This window comes from Meriones unguiculatus, chromosome 21, assembly GCF_030254825.1.
Source record: "Meriones unguiculatus strain TT.TT164.6M chromosome 21, Bangor_MerUng_6.1, whole genome shotgun sequence".
Taxonomy (NCBI): domain Eukaryota; kingdom Metazoa; phylum Chordata; class Mammalia; order Rodentia; family Muridae; genus Meriones; species Meriones unguiculatus.
The window spans coordinates 43,917,843-43,942,463 of NC_083368.1; the positions used below are offsets into that span (position 1 = coordinate 43,917,843).

General features: G+C 36.9%; 1 protein-coding gene across 10 annotated transcripts in view; it reads left to right on the forward strand.

Moving 5' to 3' along the window:
- Positions 1-24,621, forward strand: part of Foxp2 (forkhead box P2) — a 558,155-nt gene that overhangs the window by 209,260 nt on the left and 324,274 nt on the right. The window contains exon 4 of one of the 10 annotated variants that reach the window (XM_060374219.1): positions 6,526-6,591. The exons of the other annotated variants lie outside the window; for them this stretch is intronic. The gene's annotated coding sequence lies outside the window, so the exon portion shown is untranslated. The remainder of the gene's footprint in view (positions 1-6,525; positions 6,592-24,621) is intronic. 10 annotated transcript variants of the gene reach the window in all.

A 24,621-nucleotide genomic window follows, 5' to 3' on the forward strand; every position in this document is an offset into this window, starting at 1 on the left:
TGATTCATCAGTCTCTGCAGGACCCCCTGAGCCCAGATTTTTTTGTTTCTTTTGGTCTCCATGTAGAGCTCTTGTTCCCTCCAGGTCTTCCTATCTCTCACTTTTTCCTTTGATTCTGCCCAGAGTTTGGCTACGAGTCTCAGCATCTGTTTCGATGCCCTGATAGGCAGAGTCTTTCAGAGGCCCTCTGTGGTAGGCTCCTGTCCTGTTCCTTGGGTTCTCCTGCTTTCAATATCTATCCTGGTTGTCCTTCTGAATGAGGATTGATCATCTTCCCTGGGGTCCTCCTTGTTGTTTAGCTTCTTTAACACTATAAATTTTAGTTGGTTTATCCTATAATATATGGCTAATATTCATTTATAAGTGAGAATATACCATGTGTGTCTTTCTGCTTCTAGGTTACCTCACTCAGCATGATCTTTTGTACTTCCATCCATTTCCCTGCAAATTTCATGATTTCCTCGTTTTTAATTTCTGAGTAGGAAACCATGGTGCAAATGTACCACAATTCCTGTATCCTTTCCTTGGTTGAGGGAGATCTAGGTTTATTTTTTCCAGATTCTTGCTATTACAAATAAAGCTGCAGTGAACATGGTTGAGCAAAAGTTCTTGTATACTTGAGCATATTTTGGATATATGCCCATAAGTGGTATAGCCAGATTTTGAGGTAGCACTATTCCTAATTTTCTGAGAAAGTGACAGATTGATTTCAAAGTGGCTGTACAAGTTTATACTCCCACCAGCAATGGAGGAGGGTTCCCCATTCTCCACATTCTTTGCAGCATGTGTTGTCACTTGAGTTTTTGATCTTAGCCATTCTGATGGGTGTAAGGTGAAATCTCAGGGTCATTTTGATTTACTTCTCTGTGATGACTAAGGACACTGAGCATTTCTTTAAGTGTTTCTCTGCCTTTCGATATTCCTCTACAGAGAATTCTCTGTTAGTTCTGTACCCTACTTTTTAATTGGAGTACTTGGTTTGTTGGTGTTTAACTTCTTGAGTTCTTTATATATTCTGGATATTAGCCCTCTGTCCAATATAGGGTTGGTGAAGATCCTTTCCCAGTCTGTATGCTGGTTTTTGTTGTTCTGTTGAAAGTGTCCTTTACTTTACAGAAGCTTTTCAGTTTCATGAGGTCTCATTTATTGATGTTTGATCACAGAGCCTGTGCTGTTGGTGTTCTGTTCAGGAATTTGTCTCCTGTGCCAATGAGTTCAAGGCTCTTCCTGCTTTTTCTTCTAACAGATTTAATGTGTCTGGTTTTATGTTGAGGTCTTTGATCCACTTGGACTTTACTTTTGTGCAGGATGATAAGTATGAATCTATTTGCATTTTTCTACATGTAGACATCAAGTTACACCAGCACCATTTGTTAAAGATGCCATCTGTTTTTCATGTATGGTTTTGGCTTCTTTGTCAAAAATCAAATATCCATAGGTGTGTGGGTTTATTTCTGGGTTTTCAGTTTGATTCCATTGATCCACCAGTCTGTTTCTGTGCCAGTACCATTTCATTTTTGTTACTGTTGCTCTATAGTACAGCTTGAGATCAGGGATGGAGATACCTCCAGATGATCTTTTATTGTACAGGATTGTTTTAGCAATTCTGGATTTTGTTTTATTTTGTTTTTCCATATGAATTTGAGAGAGTAATTTGTAATTATAAAAATCTGGCTTGAAATGATTTGATTTTTCTCTGTAAGTGATACAACGTTTACTACATTTCACCTTTACTGATACTGGTTAAGACTTTCTCTTGTTCTTTCCTATCTAAAAAAAATGAATTGCAGCATTTGTACAATATCCTTAGAAACAAAACATAAGAATAGGAATCACTCTGTATGAAGAAAACATATTTAACCTGTAGTCAAGTAGAAAGCTAGGTACTGCATACCTTGTCTTTCAATAGTTTAAATTAATTTGAGTATTCCCCTTTAGTCTTGATATTTATAAATATTGTTAATAGCATTAGTATAGGAATAAAGGAATAAAATATGCTTGACCTCATTTGACTCTTTTGATGTCTAGTCATTTAAAAGGTTTGTAAGATGTTTAATTACCAAATAGTATGGTTATTTTTTCATCTCATCAGTTGATATAATGTCAACTGAATTGCCTCCCTAGAGTGCACTGTACTTCACAGATCAATAGCTTACCAAGAGCTTGAAGAAAAGCTTTAAGAATTCACTGAAAATGAAAAAAATACATCCCTCTTGGAAATGTCTTACATAGACCTTACATCTGTTTCATAAGTATTTTATTTACTTTCTATGAATAAATCTCCTTATCGTAGTTATTGAAAGTATCATATATTCCTTGCTTTATTAAATTAGAGCATTAATCAGATTTATTTTATTCAAAAGAATTGGAGAACTCAGTAACATCAGCATGTAGAGCTAGATCACAATTAAAATTTCTTTTTGAGATTTGCTTTGAGCTTATTTTGTCGGAAACACGATTCTTGATGTTCTATACAACCTCCATAAATCAACCTCATAAAATATTGTTTTATGCCATTTGCAGCTCTTAATGATTCATGAGAAAATTGTTACAGTAAGAAATTTGAAACTTGATTGAATTCTCACTAGTGCTGACCAAATCTCATTGAAATGCAATTAATAATTTAAAAAAATTAAAATTTATTGTGTTTGCTATATGAGGAGATTTCTCGACACTTTAGACATATTGACTCACTTCATCTAGCCAACATTCTATGTGTGGCTGCTGCAGTTCTCATTTTCACAGCTGAGTTTCATAACTTCAAAGATCAAATGGGCCACTAAATAAAAGACCTGATTCCGGATCATGTTGTTGCACCTTTCTCACTTATACATTCTGGTCCTCAGGCATAGGGAAGTGATAAGAAAAGCTATAATCAGATTAATGTTTGTCCCCATAAATGAAGTTAAACTAGCCCCCATTTTTGCTTTACCGTTAATTCATTGTAACTTGAAAAATGCAATTTCCATATTAAAGGAATATAATGTTCAATGTTGTACTAGTCAGTGAAAGAGTACTAACTCTAGGTTTCGTGTTATCCTTCTTAGCCTGTCCACCAATTACCGCTTCATGTTGCATAGATTCTGTTTCATCAAACTCGTAGATCAAAAAGCACTATATTAGTTACAACATAGCAAGAGCTTGAACATCAATACAGCTAATTTTATTCCCTTTGCCCCAAGGTATTTCAGAGATTATGTGAGGTAGACCAGATGGATGGTGTGCATTCGGAGGGTATATTTCACATAGTGGCTGAGAAATTTCAAACTAAGGAAGGATATCATTATTAAAGAAACCAATAAGCAAGCTTTTATTTTGTTCCAGAAATGTGTCAGACCTTAACTTGCCTACAATAATCACAGCACTAAGAAATACATCAGGTGAAAATGTGATAGTCTGGTTATGGTGCACATACCAAAAGTCTCAAGATAAGACGTCCTGATCTTCAGACTTTACACTCTGATAGATTTTATTCTTTCTTTGAGATGTTAGTGAAAACAGTGATTTTTGATGAGACACATTTTTGTTTAGTTTTGTGTTATAGAATTAGAGTATAAAAGGATTTATTTTGACTAAAATCAAGTGTCCTATAGTCAAATTTCTCTCTGGAGGCACTAATGGAGAATCTGTCTTCAAGTTTTAGCCTTTTAGAGTCTGCCAAAGTCCTGTGGCTTGTGAGTATCTTCAGTTTTCAATGATGGCCATGACTAGTTTTTCATATCTTATGTAAGTATGATTTTGGCCTCTTTCACCTGTCCGTTAAGGTTTTATGTGATTAACCCGGTTTACCAGATGAACCATGATTTTTTAAATTTAATCCCCATTTTTTTTAATTAGAGGATTCATAACCTAATTAAATATATAACTTTAAATTTCCTCTTTCAGCATAATGAAATCTCCTCATAGTTAACGATGGTCATCTTCGTGAGGGCATGCTGGTGCTTATTGATGTGCTGTTTAATTCCTGGTGAACTTGCACGGGTTGACTATTGGTCATTCTTATTAATCCAATGGGGCCATCAGAGCCGTGCCAGTCAGAGTCACATTTTTAAGAAAGACTGACACTTTCTCCCCCAGCAGTTCTCAACTGTCAGTAATTCCACAATAACGAACACTACTTATGTCATTTTAGAGACCTTTAGTGTATCTTTGACTATTAACTCATAGGAAAGCATTCAAAGCCTTGTATTGCAATTTTCACTTAATAACCTATGTTCTCTGGAAACACCAGTGGTCTACTAATGCAAGACAATTCTGTTTACTCTCCATATTAAAAAAAAAAAACTTTATTTAAAAAACTTTGCAAATAATAAAACACTTCCTACTCATATTAGCCAAATCCAATATTTATACTTTTTCATTAACTCAAACTTTTTTATTTTTACTTTTATTCTTAGTCAGCACACAAACTAGTAGTCCTTTGTAGGCTTTTCCTTACTTACATCCTTTGTTCTGATTACCCTCTGCATGACCACCTCTCTTTCCCACTCCTCTGCCCGTCCCTTTTTAATCCTTTAACACACGGGTAGCCCTGTGTTTCATTTTGCATGTGTTCTCCTATTACCGGATTTTATACATTTTAGCTGTATTGTAAACTAGTGGGCTTCCATAAAGCTTTTGTCCACTGTTACTTTGGGTTAGCCCACCTCTGTGCCTCCTAGTTTCCCTGCCTAAGTCTTTTATCTCCAGTTATCTACTTCTTTAAATTCATATTTGCATAATCTACTTACTCCTTTCCGATAATGTGCCTCCCGAAATGACACTTTTCCAGTTTTCTAGCTTCTGCTTCTGCTCCAAGTTAAAGACAAACATGAAGCTTGAATGCACATATTACAGAAGACATGAGGCATTTGACTTTCTCCTCCTGAGTTACCTCATCCAGTGTTCCATTGGAAATGGTTTTTCTGGTCTCTTTAATGGAAGTCTCCAGAGTTTTTAATTATACTATACATGGAGGGATGTGAGGAGGAAGCCACAAGCCACGTATCATCTGTCTTCATATGGTCATCTCTGTATGACAGCATATCCTTTTATTTGGAAGGGGCAAATAATACAAATGTGACAAAGACCCTTCTTGCACTGATCACAAGGAGTCTTGTCATTTCTCCACACTTTATTCGTGTAGTTTCATTCCTTTGGTTTCAGAGAGAGACCTCTGTTTGCTTCTAGTCCTTATTATCCAACCACTATAGTTTAGAGTTGCCTCTTTTCTACTTGCAGTCTACAATGATAGATCATATCACTGGTTTGTGATTGTTAACAGAACATGTGAGATTTATTGATAGAACACCAGGAACTGAATTACCACAGAGGAGCATTTCCACAATGGTGTGCCATATATTACTCCTTTGGAATGTGATCTGATTCTGTTTCATTGGCTGTTTTACCTGCAGTGAGTTTGCAAGTGGAAAGTTCGTCTCTTCATAGCAAGCACTGGTGTAGTCTTTTCATCTCTGAGAACAATATTATCTCATTATTCAAGGTTCTATAAGGCAAAGGCAACCGTGAGAAATGGGGTAAAGCAAGAACACACAAAAGCTAGGTTTTGTTTGGAATATGTAAAAATTGAAGATACTTTACAAAGGATGCACCAAATTTATTTTTTAAGTGTACATCTTCTATCTATTCGTTTATACCCCAGAGTATTCCTAAGCCACTGTTTTGAGTTACATGCAAGGAAGACTCTGAAAATGACTCTGCACAACAGTCAAGTGCACAATTAAGTCAGTTAACAATGTGTAGTGATCATCTGTATTCTAACGATTGAACGTGAAAATATAGCAAATAACCTAATTTTATATGAGAAAGAATTGCTTGTCTCATTTATCACAATTTGCATATCAATTTTAGAACATTAGTCTTCAAATACATTTCCCTTGGTTATATGGAACATCTTCCTTAGGCAAATAGCCCTGAGACAGGGGAGTTTATCTACATACAGGCTATAAGAACAAATTTTCATTTTACCAAATTAAGCAGTATAGGCAAAACTATTAAAATATGATTATCACTGGCAATTATATAATTTACAGTGATGCAAAAAACTAATCTAACATGTATCAAATAATATGTTTAAGATAATTATTATCCAAAATTTATTTGGGTTTCAAATTTTCAATTGAAATTCTTGCTCCATTAATGGTTAATGAAATTAATGGATTTCAGCTGGTATGATAGGATTAATAGAACAGAGCAGAATTAACATGAAATTGAACGGAATTTTTAAAAATTGTGATATATAATAAAAAGAGTAAATCAGTATGAATGCCCTCTAACAATTATGGCTCAATTTTCTGTGAAACTTCTATTTATGTTGGTCTGAACTGTGATATGTGTTGTTGTTGTTTTTTTTTTAATTTATTGTAGGATATGTATACTCCTCAAACTAGCTCTAAAAGGCATTAGCACATATAAGAAAGCAGCAGCATCTCTCATACATTTAGTTTAGTTTAATTTAGTTTTTTTTCCTAGTGAGAAATACAACTAAAAATCTGTTCAATGGAGTCTAACCCTTTTGTTCTGCAGATCTTTTTCACACTGAGGAAGCGCTCTTATGTGTAGCCCATCTCCTGTCTTCTTTCTGACAGCAGAGTAAGTATGCTGCATTGTCAGCACTGCCTAAGTCACATGGACTGGGAAGTTTACAAATATATGGATGCACAGGGTGAGCATGCCTCCAGTGTGGTATCGAAAAGTCCAATGTGCTTTTGACTAGAATGCGCACTTTTGATGAAATGAAAGTTGGAAGCTAAGACCAGTGTCTTTAAGGAAGCCTAGCACTACTGTCTCCTCCAGGTCTTTCTATCTTCCTCTTCTTTCATAAGATTCCCTGCACTGTACCCAAAGTTTGCCCAAAATTCAGCATCTGCTTCAATACAGGGAATCTTATGAAAGAAGGGGGGATAGAAAGACCTGGAAGGGACAGGAGCTCCACAAGTAGAACAACAGAACCAAAAAATCTGGACCCAGGGGTCTTTGCAGAGACTGATACTCCAATCAAGGACCACGCATGGAGATAACCTAGGACCCCTGCACAGATGTAGCCCATGGCAGCTCAGTCTTCAAGTGGGTTACATAGTAATTGGAACAGGGACTGTCTCTGACAAGAACTCAGTGGCTGGCTCTTTGATCACCTCCCTCTGAGCAGGGAACTGCCTTGCCAGGACACAAAGGAAGACAATGAAGCCAGTCCTGGTGAGACCTGATAGGCTAGGGTAAGATAGAAAGGGAGGAGGACTTCCCCTATCAGTGGATTAGGGGAGGGGCATAGGAGGAGAAAAGGATGGAATGTGGGACTGGGAGGAGAGGAGAGTGGGGGCTACCACTGGGATACAAAGTGAATAAATTGTAAAAATAAATAAATAAATACAATTCTAGCGCTGGTTCAAAGCAGGCACTTTATAATAACTCCCTTAATAAGAGTAAAAATGTGATCATGTTATGACTTTGCAAAGAAAATCTGACAGTCCTTAACAAGTCCCCCAATCAACAAAATACTTTTATAAATAATGATTCTCTGAATTATTCCTACTAATGCCTCACTGTTTCACTGTATCTATTAGGGAAATAGAATTATGTTACTTATTGTCTTTTATAATGGGTGTATTGTTCACTTATTGTTTAATTGCCCTCCTATGTTCTTGTTTTTGGATGGAAAAAAATATTTCACAATATTGAGCAAAACCTTCATACATGGTAGCAGTCACCACAAAACCCTGATGGCACCTTTGTCACCCTGGTGCACATGCCTTTCCTCCTAACATAAGTAAGGGTAACGTAGATTGCTAGTGCTGTCTTCATGGTATGTTTTCTCCAAAGTGTGATGTTTAATTGTTTAAATTTCCCCTCTGGGAATTTTATAGGAAATCCCCTGGGGATTTAATAGAGAATGGAAGGAAACCAGAGCTATTAAAGCAAGGAAAGTGATTTGGCACTGTTTTAATACATTTTCTCATTTAATTAATTTAATTTTCATGAGTGCCTACTTTACAGAAGAGAACTTTGAACATCGTAAATTTTAAGTACTACCAAAGCCCACACAACTAGTAAGTGGTTCAGATAATATTAAACTTTCCATTATCTAGCTTCTGATTTTTCAGTATTTTCATTAGATCTGTATTATTTAACCACTTTTAATTGATGAAACCACAAAATCAAAAGGAATGCCAGCCATACTCTTTCTTTTGTTTTTGTTCAACTGTATCATCACGAAAGTGGAACAAGGCAGAGAGATACCTCTTTTAAAAGTATTTATTTTTTGAAAATCCCATGTTACATACAAGGGTCTTGATCATATCCACTCTTCCAACTCCTATCATAAATCACTCCTCTCTAGTCACATCTCTCTCCTAACTTTATGGTCCCTTTATCGATTCTTTATTTAATATTCTTTATGACCCAACACCTTAATAGTGGGAGACTTCAACACTCCACACTCACCAAGGGACAGATCATTGATCTAAAATACTCAGAAACCAAATCCAAGAACACATCAAAGATATCATCCACCATGACCAAGCAGCTTCATCCCAAGCATGCAGCAGTGCTTTAATATATGGAAATCCATCAATGTAATCCACCACATAAACAAACTGAAAGAAAGAAAGAAAAAAAAAAAAGCACATGATCATCTCCTTAAATGCTGAAAAAACATTCGATAAAACCCAATACCCATTCATGCTTCAATTTTTGAAGAGATCAGGGATACAAAGCACATAACTAAACATGGTAAAGGCAATATACAACAAGTCTGTAGCCAACATCAAACTAAAGGAAGAGAAACTTAAATCGATCCCACTGAAATGAGGGACAAAACACAGTTGCCAACTTTCCCTATATCTCTTCAATGTAGTACTGGAAGTCCTACCTAGAGCAATAAGACAACCAAAGGAGATAAAGGGACTCAAATCAGAAAGGAAGAATCAAAGTATCACTGTTTGCAGACGATAAGAAAGTACACATGAGTAACCCCAAAAATTCCACCAAAGAACTCCTACAGCTGATAAACACCTTCAGCAATGCAGCTGGATGTTTCTAACCCTTGTTCCAGGAAATCTAATACCTTTCCTGTCACCTGCATAGATACGGTGGATATAGAGACACTCATGCTCCTAGAAATACACATCAATTAGAAAGAAAAGTGAAAGCTACCTGTGCTAATGAAGAGTTTGTTCAGAAGGTAAGAACAATGGCTATTCTTTCCGAAAGCCCAGGTTCCATTCCCAGCATCCACACAGAAGTTCACGATTGTCTATAACTCTTGTTCCAGAATATCTGACAGTCTCGACCGTCCTTCTCAGGTGCCCCCAGACACACACACACAATGTAAATATAAGCAGGGGAAACATCTGTACATGCACAAAAGAATTTAGAAGATAATGCCAACACCCTGGAGGTGGAGGCAGGAGAGTACATATTATGAGCAGCCCAGGCTAACAGGGGAAGGGAAAGGAGAGGAGGGGGGGGCACTGGGAGGAGAGGAGGGAGGGGTAACCCTTGGGATGTAAAGTAAACAAACAAATTTTCAAAAAAGAAATAGCTTCAAAACAAAACAAAATGAAACAAAAACCTCCCTTCTACTTGACCAGGAATTTTGCAACAAAATAATTTTTGGAGCAGAATATGTTAATGTGTTTCTTTTTCCCACAGTCTCTTAGTACAGCATAGAGGAATAATAACAGACTTATAATATGCATGATGCTTATGTAAACTGATAGAGTTGTAGTAATGTGCACAAAACAAAAATCAAAGAGATGGAACTTGTTTCCACATTATTTGTGGTGTTGTTTAATTTTTATATGTCTCAAAATTGTACTGTACTTCCTGACATATTTTAACAGTTAAAATAAATGGCATAGAAGTTTCACAGGAGCCACCCACTGGCTGCTCAGTTTCTAAGTAGTTTCCCCTTGTAAGGGGAGCAAGGACTGTCTCTAAAATGAACTAAGTGGCAGGCTCTTTGATCACTTCCCCCTGGGTGGTGCAGCCTTGCCAGTCTACAGAGGAAGATGGTGGAGCCAGCCTTCATGAGACCTGCTAGGCTAGGGTCAGAGGGAAGGGGAGGAGGACCTGCCCTATCAGTGGACTAGGGAAGGGGGGAGGGAATGGGAGGAGATGATTGAGGGGGCACAGTGGAGATACAAAGTGAATAAATTGTAATAAATATATAAATAAAATTAAATTTGAAAATCACAGAATTATTCATAACTCAGTTTGAAAAGCTTATTTGGGCACTCACACAGAGAGCTGGTTTGCCTGGGAAGAGCACTTCTCCTGCTGCTTACGTTCCTCAAGTTCCTGGTGTTACTTGTGTAGGTTTGACGTCTCTTGGGTTATTTCTACCCAATTTGGCATGCCCGGAAACATACGTACAAGTAACCTTCTGCCTAGCAAACAGGTCCTATATGGGAATACATACGTACAAACTTATACTCCTGAAATAATGTAAGTGAATAGAAAGAGAGGCCACAGGTTGAAGGAAAGGAGGGAGTGGTATAGGAGAGGGTTTGGAGAGGAGAAAGGGAAGGGATAAATGTTTTATTGTATTACAATTTCAAAAATACTTTAGAAGTGCTTACATTTAATATTTCTCTGCTTGATACGAAGATTCAATGTTAAAATGCATATTTTCTATTAAGTCTTAATAAATATTAGATTTGAGTCTTCCAATTTTATGCAAAATAATCTAAGCAGAAGAGGACATATCACAAATGTGAACACTTTCATTGGTAAAGGCCGTATTTGAACTCCTCTCTTCCTAAGTATAGAATTCAAATTGTAAATGATGTGATCATATTGTATTAGTTTTATAAATTATGTTTAAATGTGTGTGAAAGAGAGATGCAGAGACAGACACAAGAGATAAACAGAATAATTGAGTATTTTTATTTATTCCTTGAAAATTTCTGCAAGAAAATAATGGATCTGGATTGTATTTACTCATTTTCTTAGCTATTTGGCTAATCCCCCATTGAAAAGTGACTCTCCCCTACCCCCAGCAGCTATAAACTGCCCAAAGCTCCACAAATGGGTATGTATCCTGGATTGCCTCTCCCCTCTCCATGCATTCCTGAAAGCTTTATATTTATGAAAAATAATTTTGCAAACACTACAATCAGTGACCTTTCATAAAGAGAAAGGCAAGAGTTCTTTGGTGTATTTATACCTAATTCAATATTTTTGTTTGATTGTTGCATATTTGATGTCTAAATTAAAAATTAACTTCTGCATATTCTTGTTTACCTGGGGCACTTATTTTTATGCACCAAATATGCCAGTGTGGGGGATTTAGGGGCATGTTTTATGCCACCTGTGGGCCACACTCCCTAGTGAGTGTAATCACATAGAGCCTCTCCCCATGCAATTACACTCCATTATCTGTTTTAATTTCACAACAAATATTTCCAAAGTGGATTGGTTCCTGTTACTGGAGGTTAAACTGTAATTTGAGTTTATCTGCTCCCAACTAAAATCAGCTCAGCAGTACACTGCCTTTGTGATGCTATTAAACGTTGCAAAATTGTCTTTCCCGTTGGCTTTACGCACAGAAAGCTGTTCATTTCAAAGTGCAGAAGAAATGGATTTTATATCTGTTATTTGAGTATAAAAGAGAGGGGGGAACATAATGGATTTATGTATGACACAAATGTAGCTAGTCGAAGAATGGATGGCTGAGAAATGTCCTGACCAGTAGAAAGAAACTATTCTAAGCAAGACTTATAATGATTTGTCCCTCAAAGACGTAGCACTGAAAAAGGAGCCGTCTCCCAATTTTCCAATTTATTCAATTGCTCCTATCTAGAAGAAATAATTCTTTTCCTGCTGGCCATTCAAAAGGGTTTCATCTCAGTATTCTTACTTGCAAGTCAGTTTTGTTTAAACAATATGAAAAATCATTACACTACATGTAATTTCCTCCCAGAAACAAATTCCATCTAAAGACTTTTAGGTTGTTTTGTTTCTCAATTTTAATTTTGATTTAGCATTTTATTAGGAAGCAGTGACTGAAGTCCTTTTGGTTTGTGAGGGATTCATGCTAGAAGTTACGTGGAGTTTGCTCTACTCTTTCCTATAAAAGAAGCAGAATTCCTAACTTTAAGTGTGAAATTTTGTCAGTCCATATGCCTATCAATATTGTCACGCTAAGATTCTTTCTGTATCACCATAGGTTGGATTTTTCAAAGAGGAAGGTTTTTGGCCCCATCACAGTCTTTACTGGGTAAAAACATCCTAATTGATGTCTCTATCGCTAGAATGTTCTCCTCTTTAAGTTTAGTGTAGTAAATCCTGATTCTGCCACCATTCCCTTTTGCTATTATTTTCCTCAACATTCCTTTGAAGAGTGCTTGTTTGTTTGTTTTTGTTTTTTTCCCTGTCTCTTCACTTCCTAGATCATATTTATGCCAGTTTTTTTTTGTGTGTGTGTGTGTGTGTGACTGTGTGTATGAATAGTCTGTGATAATTTGTGCATGTTCTTTGCATTTTTAAAACTGACTTTTAATAGGAGGGGGGCAGTTGTACTTTGTTAGCCCTCCCTTTTTGTCTGGATAGTGCTGGTTGAGGCTTCCATATCCTCCAGTGCCATTTTCATCATTGCTCTTGTGTGCCGTTGGGTAGAAGGTGTGCTTATTTGCAGAGTTGAACCTATTCCTAATATCCAGAAGACAAGAAACAGTTCTTTTGGGTCACTGTTATTGTCTAGAACAGGACTTAATTATTAATCTTTGTATAGGAGTGATACAACATATCCATCATTTTATTTTCATATCAGCATATGAGGCATACTTTTTTAAAAGTCTACAGTTTGTTGGGTGGTGTGTGGGTGTGTGTGTGTGTGTACTATTAATCATTTGCCACAAAGTAAAATACTCCTAGGCAACAAGGAATACATTTCATTGAAAGCTTCTATGTATTTGACATTATGCACATATAAATATAATTAATATTAACAGTTTGAACACTAGTATATATGATAGTCTATAAAAGTTTTCATTTAATATGAGATCAATCTTCATGCTGAGGGAGTCAAAGCCCTGGGGAATATAGAAGTTAGCTGGATGGCCAGGCTTCTGTATGAGTTCTGCAAACCATGTGGAATGTAAATTTACACATCAATACACAAAATTCCATCTATTTCTTTTTTTTAATCTTTGTGTAATCTTTGCACATTTTTTATTTTTATTTATTTATTTCATTTTACTTTCTTTTTCACAATTTATTCATTATGTATCCTTATTGAAGCCCCCTCCCCCAATTCCTTCCATCTCTCATCCTGGTTAACTGAAAGCTGGAGGTCTCCACTTTTGCCATCTGCCCATAGCTTATCAAGTCTCATCAGGATTGCCTGGATCCCCTTCCTCTGTGGCCTGGCAAGGCTATATCACCAGAGGCAAGTGATCAAAGAGCAGGCAATCAAGTTCATGACAAAGGCAGCCCCTGCTCCTCTTATCTGGCAGACTGAACTGCCAGTTGGCTACATCTGAGCAGGGGTGCTAGGTCTTCTCCAAACATAGTCCTTGCTTGGTGCATCAGTCTCTGCAGGAACCCCTGTGCTCAGGTCCTTTAGCTTTGTTGGTCTTGTGGGGCTCCTGTTCCCTCAGTGTCTTTATATCCCCCTGTTCTTCTTACAGACCTAAAGAAGCTAAACAAGGAGGACCCTAGGGAGGATGCTTAAATCTCATTCAGAACGACAAACAGGATAGACACAGTGGAAGACAGGGAACAGAATAGGAGCCTACTATAGAGCTCCACCTAACAGGGGATAGAAGTAGATGCTGAGACTCACAGCCAAACTTTGGGCAGAGCGTAGGGAGCCGCTGTATATTTTATTGAACTTAATTAAACATTTTTTCTCTCAAAATATATACTATAAATAAAAAGGATGACAGTTTCCTGAATTACACTGTTAATTTTAGCAATTCGCTACCACGTGTGTGAAAATACTAATTAATAATCAATACAGATCATTTCAATTCCATAGAGTTTTGAGGAAACTTCTCAAAATATTTATGTCCATATTTACATTTGTGTATTCCATCTAAATTTTAGGATTTTGCATATACTTCTTTGGGGAATGATATTTAGTCAGCATTAAAGTATGATAATAATAATATATAAAATCAAAGGGTAGAAAAAAATCACAAGTATCTTTTTTCATAAGCCTGTTCAGTAGTTAGAATGGACCAGAATATAGCGTTGTTCTCTCAGCCATTTATTTAATTTTTTTAAGGGCGACAAGATTCTCTGTTATGGTAGTAGCACTATCTATAAAACTCATTTTTAAAAGTTCCAGAAACAATCAGCTTTTCTGAATTTTCTGACCTGCATGAAGTTTGTTTTCATCATCATGAAGAGGCATTATGTAGCACATTGGACCATCAATAATGCCTAATATATATGAATACATCATCACCTACGACATCAGCAAAGGCCAAGAAGAGAACTGCAAGATGAGGCTCAAACAAGTCATTTTCAGAGGTGTTCACATATTGCGTGTACCGTTAGAATTAGTTCGTAGTCTGGCCAGATTAAGATGTAAAATTCAGAGCATCTGGCTCCAGTAAAGGCTGTGTTGTATGTTATCTAGGCAATCCTCCATAAATATTATTTCTTTCAACTAGAATTTTCATAAGGATTAGGTAGCAAAGAGTACAGGTTCCTACTCTTTGGTAAGAATGTGAGGTTCAGCTACTTGAAGCAGCTTATATGGATTATCTGGGAATACCATGGCATTAGTTAAGGTATCTTAAATTAAGATGCTTAAACAAAACACTTGTCTGAATAGATGGTCCCCAGCCTCATTGAATCAACGGGGATAAGTTTAGAAAGGCTGAGTGGGGAAGTTGAGCATCTTTTGCCAAAACATTTTTGAATTCATTCCAGAGTGGCTGATTAGGAATTTAAAATCTTGACATTTATCTCTGTAATATGATCGGTAGTTTCGAATGGGGTGGCACTTGGTTCGGGCTGTGATGCAGAAAATGTAGGGATCTGTGTAACCCAGCATTCATTCACTCATTTCTACAAGTAAAAAATATCGAACCATTCTGAAGAGGCTTATGCAAAACATGCCTGTGAATTCTTTCACACTTTGATTTTATCTATTGTTTATCATCCTGCTTTCATACTGACTAAACATCTTTCTCAATAGAAAGCGTTTGCCAAATCCACGGGACAGAGGAGCATGCTGCAATACATGCCTCTGCACTTTCTTTTAGCAGACAAAGCCAGACTGCATCTTTCTGTTTCTGTGAGCTCAGCCATGATAATTTTACAAATGAGAAATGTACAGAGTAGTTATTCCTAGTCATCAACCGTAGGCACAGATACAGTTGTGGAAGTATTATCATATTTATCACGAAGGTATCTGACTTCATACTAACTGAGATCCAACAAGTAAAACTGACGATGGATCATATACATGGAAGCTATTCTTGATGGTTGTTGAAGTCCCTCCAGTGGCCTGGCCTGCCAGGGTGTTGGTGACTGTGGGGTACGCTCCCAGTACCTTACAGGTGCTTGTTAAAGGCCTTTAACTCTGTGGATCAGATCACTTGCTCTTGAAAACATTCTTTGAAAGTTTGTTATTTTGACTTGACATTTGATTTCATTGTACTTCTTAGTGTCCAGGTACATTGCCCAAGTACAATGTATTTCTGTGTAGTTATTGACCTTTATTTAGATTCTCTAGAAAGGATATGATTGACTTTGTTCTTCTGATCCTATTAGCAGGGACTTACCAATAGATGGAACACATTCAATTACCTGTTTATTTGGTTGTTGTTGTTTGGTTGGTTGGTTTTTTTTTTTCGATAAACTACTAGATGAATGAATGAGTGTTGGAACATTAAAATTTTTTCTTCTACCAACTTGTAATTTAAATTTTTAAAATTTTTATTACTATCATTTATTATAATTTATTCAGTTTGTATCCTGGCTGTGACCCCCTTTCTCCTGTCTTTCCAATCCCGTCCTACCTCGCTCTTCTCCCCCTATGCCCCTTCCCTAGTCCACTGATAGGGGAGGTCCTCCTCCCCTTCTATCTGACCCTAGCCTATCAGGTCTCATCAGGACTGGCTGTATTGTCTTCCTCTGTGGCCTGGCAAGGCTGCACTGCCCAGAGGGAGGTGATCAGAGAGCCTGTCACTGAGTTCATGCCAGAGAAAGCCCCTGCTCCCCTTATTAGGGAACCCACACAGAAGATAGGGAACAGGACAGGAGCCTACCACAGTTGGCCTCTGAAAGACTCTACTAATCAAGGTTTTGAAGCAGAGACTGAGATTCATAGCTAAACTTTGGGCAGAGAGCAGGTAATCTTATGAAAGAAGATATAAAGACCTGGAGGGGACAGGAGCTCCAAAAGGAGACCAACAGAGCCAATAAAACTGAGCCCTGGGAGCCCTGCAGAGACTGATACCCCAACCAAGGACAATGTATAGAGAGGACCTATAGCCCCAGCTCAGAAGTATTTTAAATTTTTAAGCTTGGCCAACATTTAACTCCTTTTCTTTTTTTTTTTTTAACATTTTGATTACTTTGTTTTTTAATTAATTACAGTTTATTCATTTTGTATCCTAGCTGTAGCCCCCTCCCTCATGTCCTCCCAATTCCACCCTCCCTCCATCATCTCCTCCCAAGCCCCTAAGTCCACTGATAGTTGAGGTCTCCCTCCCCTTCTATTTGACTCTAGTCTATCAGGTCTCATCAGGACTGGCTGCATTGTCTTCTAAGTTATCTCCATTCATGGTCCTTGGTTGATCAGTCTCAGAAAAGACTTTCTTGGCCCAACTTTCTTGGTTCTGTTGTTCTCCTGTCCCCTCCAGGTCTTTCTATCTCCCCCTTCTTTCATAAGATTTCCTGCACTCTGCTCAAAGTTTGACTATGAGTCTCAGCTTCTGATTTGATACCCTGCTGGGTAGAGTCTTTCAGAGCCCCTCTGTTCCTGCCCTGTTCCCTGCTATCTTCCTCTTCTGATGTCTATCCCTTTTGTCTTTCTGAGTGAAGATTCATCATCTTACCCAGAGTCCTCCTTCTTGCTTAGCTTCTTTAGGTGTACAGATTTTAGTTGATTTATCCTATATTATATCTCTAATATTGAATATAGAAATTGTGGTACATTTACACAATGGAATACTACTCAGCAATTAAAAACAAAGAAATTATTAAATCTGCAGGCAAATGGTGGGAACTAGAAAAGAACATCCTGAGTGAGGTATTCCAGAAGCAGAAAGACACACGTGGTATGTACTCATTTAACTCTTTTTCTTTTGATAGTAAAGACATTAAAAAGCAGAGTTAGGTATTTTGGGACATTATTTAAGTTCCACAATTGCAACAATTTACAACAATTGCAACATTTTATTTTCTGTCTTAATATCTTTTCATCAATATTCCAGTTTATATATAATAATAAACTGACAAGAAACATTATTTGCAGATTAAGTCAGTTCAACTCAGGTTAAGACTTTTAACTGAGAGGCAAGCAAGTGGACAAATAGCAAAAGTTTCATTCATTCTTTTGACTCATCAGGTTTAACCTAAAATGTTTGTAGCCCTTATAATTTTTTCTGAAGTCTTAGACCACTGAACATCAAAGTCTACAGGTATGAATGTGAAATATACCTCACAGCCTTATTTCAACACTTTGTCCCTGGGTAATGGTACGGCTTCGGGAAGCACCTTTAGGAAGTATACTCTAGATACAGACAGTGGGTCGTGCAGGCAGGTCTTGAGGTTTTATAGATTTGTTTCACTTCATTCCAGTCTTGGTTCCTGTTCTTTCCATCTGTAAGTATGTGAGTAGACTTAGCTCCACACAACCCCCAACACGTAGCAACTTTGTCTTCATTTTTTCCTTCCGTGATGTCATTATCCATGTGGAGTTGGATTCTTTAGACATGCAACATAGGAGTAACCAATTGTAGAGGCTCCTTCCTCCCTTACACTGCTTTATGCACTATTTGGTTATATGTTATAATGACTTGTACAAGGAGCAGGTAACTGAGTTCATGGCAGAGGGTATCTGTTCTTCTGTTACTAGGCACCATATCTTAGAACTTATATGGAAACTGAGCTATCTATGTGCTACATCTGGACAGGAGTTTATGACTCTCAATACATGGTCTTTGGTTGATGTATCAGTCTCTGTCGTTCCCCCTGGGTCCAGCTTTTTTGGCTTTGTTGGTCTCCTTGTGGGGCTCCTGCCCCGTTCCTGGGGGGGAGCACTAGTGAGCCCAAAAGAGGAAGAGGATCCAGAGAATCCTGATGGGACCTGATAGGCTAGGATCAGACAACAGAGGTGGAGGACTTCCCTTATGAGTGGACTAGGGGAGAGAGATAGGGGAGAAAAAGAAAGAGAGAGTGTGATGGGAGTAGCCGAGGGAAGGGGATACAACTAAGATACAAGTGAATAATTTGTAAAAAGAAAATAAAATAATAATTATATTAATAATAAATGACTTTTACAGAGAAGCCAAAAATGGGTGATAGCCTAATATTGGAAGAAATGGCATTTAATTTTTTTCTTGATATGGTAAGTTTTATTGACGCATGTCTATAATCTCAGAACTTGGGGAAGTGAGGTTATGATTAGATCAAACCTGGTATATTTAGGGAGTTCCATTTCAGCACAGGCCACCTCATGAGATACTGTTTCTTAAAAAAGAAAAAGAAGAAGAAGAGAAAGAAAGAAAGAAACAAAGAAGAAAATAAAAATAGTAACTAGCAAAATTATGCAGGCCTTACTATTCCAAAATCATATCAAATCGATGTTTTTGGAATCACTCTTTTCTAGAGTATTGTAATAATAACCATGGAAGGCAAGTGATATGTTTTGCACATATATAACTTAACAGAGGGTAGAAATACACACCAGCAGACTACTTCAAAATCATGCTTCCACTTGATTTAAATACATCTCCTGAACAAAAACTGACTGATTCAGTTTTGTTTTGACTAAATTTGGGGGTGTTTAATTATTTTGAAAAATAAATAATGTATAACTTACTCCCTGTGATGATAAATAAATTAGATCAGTACCATTGTTAGATGACAAAAATCACAGCTATCCTGACAGACAACATTTAATGAGCATGGCAACTTTATGCAAATACAGATTAGTGATGCTTGCCCTGACTCTTATTATTTATATTTAATTTTTAATTTTTGATTCTATCTTTTTTAGACTGTTACATTTATAATAGTTCAGTTTAACTGACTTAAATTGGTTTAATTCCTCATCATGGGTAGTTTTTATCACCATTCAAGTCTATGGACTTGAACATTTATTAATATTTTCTAGTATTACTTTAGTAAAAACATGATGATATTGTATTTTATGTTAGTACTTTTAAAACAATGTATTAAACTTTAAGCTGTACTATTTGTACTTTATTTTTAGCAACTTACGTTCTGTAATTATACATTTTTCACCTCTGACTCATGATTCATATCTAAAAATAGCATCATAGTTTATAGCCGAAGGAAAAAGATGCAGACACCACAAACACACACACACACACACAAACACACACAAATAATAGCTAGTGATAGATTGGCAAAACAGTACAGAAAAGCCTTTGCATCTCTTAAGAAACTTATATGAATCATGCAAACCAAGTATGTTGTTGTTTTAGATATGATGACCAAGGAAACCTGTAGAAAAATATTTAATTAGGCCAGCTTAGTTTCAGAAGGTGAGTTCGTGGCCATATGAGCATGCTAGCAAGTGGGAAGGCACCACCCTGGCACCATATCTTACATGTTGACACAACAACCAAGAGTCATAGAGAGAAAGAGAGCAGAGAGACAGAGAGACAGACAGAGAGCAAGCACTATCCAGTGGTTTTCAACCTTCCTACTGCTGTGACCCTTTTAATATAGTTCCTCATGCTGTGGTGATCCCAATCATAGAATTATTTTCATTGATACTTCATAATTATAATTTTGCTACTGTTATGAATCAATAGGGTAAATATCTGATAAGCAGGTATCTGAAATGTGACCCCTGTGAAAGAGTCTTTTGACCCCCAAAGGGATCACTACCAATAGGTTGAGAACTAGTGATGTAAGCCTTTGAAAGTGACACACCTTCTCCAATAAAGCCATGCTTTCTAGTCTCTACCAAGCAACCCCACTAACTGTGGTATATTAGTACATGGGGGCTATTTTTATTCAATCTACTACCTTCCACTCCAGACCGCTATACACTTGTAACCATATCATAATGCAAAATTAAGTTAGACCAACTCCAAAGGCTTTTACAGTCTTGACACTATTTAAAAGTCAAGTTTCTTCTGAGACTCCGGCAATCTCCTAATTGAAACCTCTGTATAAACAAAATCAAACAAACAAAATAGCATACTCCCAACATACATGATGCAGAATATACCCCACCATTCCAAAAGGGTGGGATTGAAGCACAGTGAGGTAATATTAGATAGAACCCTAGCAGGGCAAATACCAGTTTTTGTAGTTCAATGTCTGATGTTATAAGGCTTAGATGGCTCTGTCCTTCCCACTGTGGTGATTGCAACAAACTTCTCTTTCTTGAGCTGGTTCCATTTCCTGTAAGCTGACTCTGGTATCTCCAGCATCCTGAGGAGAAATCTAGGCTTCCTCTTCAGGCCTCCATGCTATCTTCTAGCCTCAGTAGCTTTTCTTAACTGATGAGGAAGAATACAAAACCATTGCATTCCTATATCCTTCATGAATATAAAACCAGAGACACATAGCTGATGCTCCCAAGTTCTGCTATCTGCTTGGGGTGGAACCTGGCCCCTTCCTTGAATTACATTTGCATAAGCTTTAATTTGTTGATGCTTTCCTTTGTTAAATAAGCTTTCCTTTGCTTTGTAAAAGCCATCCTTAAGTGCTTCTTTTTTACAAATTGGAAGCTTTTCTGAGTGGAGTCTGGCCCTGAGGGCACCTCTCCCTTTATTCCATTTTACATGCAGACTTTCTTTAAACTTCTTATCTCTGAAGACAGGATATGGCTCCAATAAATGTTCTGATGTTCACTTTCTCTTCAGATTTTACCCTTTGTAGTTTTTTTTTTTTTTGCTCTTTTTCATTATAATCTGCATAAGAGTGATTACTAATGTCCATGTGATACAGTCTCCTCTGCCAAAGAAATTATTCACAAACTCTCTAATTTAGCCACATTCTGCCAAAATATCACAGTGCTTTCATAGTCCCACAGTCCCTAAGACTTCCATATTTCTTCAAAAGATGAAACTCTAAGGCCTGTCACAGCAATACCCCACTCCTGGTACAAATTTCTACATGGTTCACATCATCAGAGATGCATAAATTAGCTTTAAGGAATGCTATTTGTATTAGTTATAATTGTAGGTAATGCTATATTTTAAAATAAAATAATGTAGTTACAATTTCTGTTGCTAATATTTGTGTTCCTGAGATGATAAACTGAAATAACTACAGTTCAAAATACAGTATGGCTTAATACATCAGCAAAACTCAAACTATCTAAACGCCCATAACCAATTCAGAGTATTACATGCCATTTTCTAAAAGTATATTTCCATTCATATTACATTGCTGAAAAATGAATATTTCTAAGAATGTACTGCAGTGCTATGTATACGTGCAACAAAGGGATGACTGAATTATTAAAAGGCGAAATTATGACTGAAACTCTTAGTATTGTCTTTCTCTAAGTGGTTCCCATCCTTGCTAATGCTGCCACCTTACTAATCCTTCAAGTTGTGGTGATTCCTGAAGATAAACGTACTTTCATTGTTACACCGTAATTGTGATTTTTATTGTTATGAATCACAACGGAAATATCTGATATGCAGGATAGCTGATGTGTGACCCCTGTGATAGAGTCATTGTGTGATAGGAACCCACAGACTCAGAAGTACTGTTCTATAGGCAGTGTGGTAAATTAGATCTAAAGGGGCTTTTTCTTTATATGTACCTTTAAAAGTGAGAATGAAAGACAAGTATAAATATGCAGATTTTTTAACATTTTAATTTATCTTAAATTGTGATCTGTAGAAAACACGTTATGAGAGTAGAGTGTAAATAATTTAAAATACCTACAATGTGCTGGAGCCTGACCCCCTCGCACACTAACAGGTGCTAGAAGCTGACATGTTTGGACTGTCACTTGTTATGTCTCACTGTACAAGAGATCTCTCAGACTTAATTATGTCATGATGATGACCAACTGAAGTAACAGATTTTCTAGAGGTTTGTCTCTGATGAGCACTGGTTTTGTGGAAATTTGGGATGGTGAAATAATTCTGTTAAAAATCAATGACAAATGCATGTTAAAAGATGCACATTTAAGAAGAAATTGAAAGTGCTGAAGATTTTAAGTTGTCTTCTAATTTCATAAATATGTTCTCAACACACTGTTTGTGTCCTGACATGCAGTCTCTTTTGGGCAGAGGGCATAGGTCAGTGGTAAAATGTGAGCTTACTTTGAAAAAGACCCTGGATTCAATGTCAAGGGAATGGTCACTCACAAAAATAAAGAAATGCCATTTTTTTCCTAATGCTAATATTTTTATCTTTCTATAGATTAGATGTAAATTACAGCTATCTGACAGAAGATTCAGATGTATGAAAAATCTCTCATAATTTGCTGTTGAATACACATATGTTTGTGATCCTCCTATGAAGTCTGAAGCAAACCAGTTAAAACCTACATAAAGCTTAGCATTTATTTATTATCTTCATTTATTCCTTTAAATAATAGGAGTGCATAATTGAGAAAAATTCACCTTAATATAACTAACACTCATGGTAATGAGAAAAGTAGACCTCAAGGATTAAATTGGTATATAAGATATAAAATGGGAATTTGGATTTTAAGTTAGTCTTATTTTTATTGCAAAATGTCTAATTGCCTGAAATTCTGATAGAATTCTGTCATAACTTATTTTTCAATGACTTAATAGACAAATGATTCAGAATACTGTGATCAACATAACTATTGAGTAGAGAAAGACATCATAATGAGAGAACATTCTATATGTTTACATGAGAAGAAATAAAGAGTATAATTTCGGTACCAGTTAAGAATAATCACAAAGATGAAGCAAGTACTATGTGAGCTGATCCCTGGATTGCCTGTGGAAGGGTACGTGTCACATCCTACTTGGATTACGAAGGCTTTGTTCGTTTTCTCCAAGGAATAACATTACTCTCATAGAAAATGTCAAATGTTTTTAGAATGAACGCATCATGTCCTTTCCTGGCATTTCCAACAGTCGCATGTCACAGGAGCAACACATGACAAAGCTGTAGTAACTGGCAGAAAGGCACACTCACCCACTCAATTACCAACAGAGCACAAGCAGTTGCAGTTAGCATTATAGACTCACTTACTCTCTGCCCCTGTGTGATTGCTCGGGAATGTTGGGACCGGCGAGGAAGACTTTGATTAGCATTGCGAATGCCTTGAAACTGTTAATGAAAACTGAACATGCGCACATACAACTTTTATTAAGTAATTTAGTCAAAAAAATTATGTATGAAGATGTGCCTTTTTAGGGACCAGTAATGTGGTTCATCGGGAAGGAGTGAGAACTACCATGCCTGGAGACTTGAGTCAGTCCCTAGGTTTGTCACAAATTGTCCTCTGACTTCTGACTGTGTGCCCTGGCAGGCCTGCATTCACAATAAGTAAATGCATAAATAGATAGTTGCAAAAATGTCCCATCTTAAGCTAATATTTAATTTTCTTTTGTAGTGAGATGGTTTTATAATTGCATTACAAACTGTCCAATAGGTAATGAATCCCTGCATCGTAAGTCTTCTACTACCTATTTCTTAGACTAGGGAGTTGCTTTCAGTGTTTAAAGGCACAGCTAGATAAAATAGAACTGAGGGCTTGGGAGCTGGAGAGATGCTCAGCAGTTCTGAGCTCAGAACTCTGAGTCAGATGCTCAGAGCACTGACTGCTCTTCCAGAGGACCTGGGTTTGATATATTGCATCCACGTTCTCTTCCCAGAAGTCTGTAACCCTAGTCTGAACAGATCTCGATGTCTTTTTCTGGCCCTTCTGGGCACCAGGCATTTGTGTGGTATGCAGACATACATGTAGGCAAAACACTTGTACACATAAAATAAAATAAATGACTGTTTAAAAAGTTAAAAAGAACTTAGGGTTTAATTCATTATTTTCGTTTGTCACTTTGAAGAAGAATGGGGAAGTATTTCTTCATTATTTCTTCACAAATCAGTGTTTCCTGCTTTCTTTTAGAAGATATTTCTGAATAACTCATACTTTCTTATGTCTACATTCAAACATTGCAACTTTAGAAGAAGGAGGAGTCAAGGCTCACACCTAGAAAGGGTGGATGGGTGCAGGCCTTTGCTGCCCATTCCTCACCCTGTTCATGCGTTTCCCTCGTAGTTGGAGCAGCAGCCAGGACTGCTTTAAAATAAGTTAGTGACATTACCCCTCCTCTCAAATTTCAGCAATATCAACAGCAAATCTCTAACAAAGTAGATCATATGAGATTAATGATAATATTCTGAAGTCCTTCATCTCTGATCTGAATAATTATTAAAATGTTAAGATAAGTTCAGGTTAGAAAAACAAAACAAAGAAAGAATGGAAGTATAATATTTCAAGAGACAGGGTCTTTT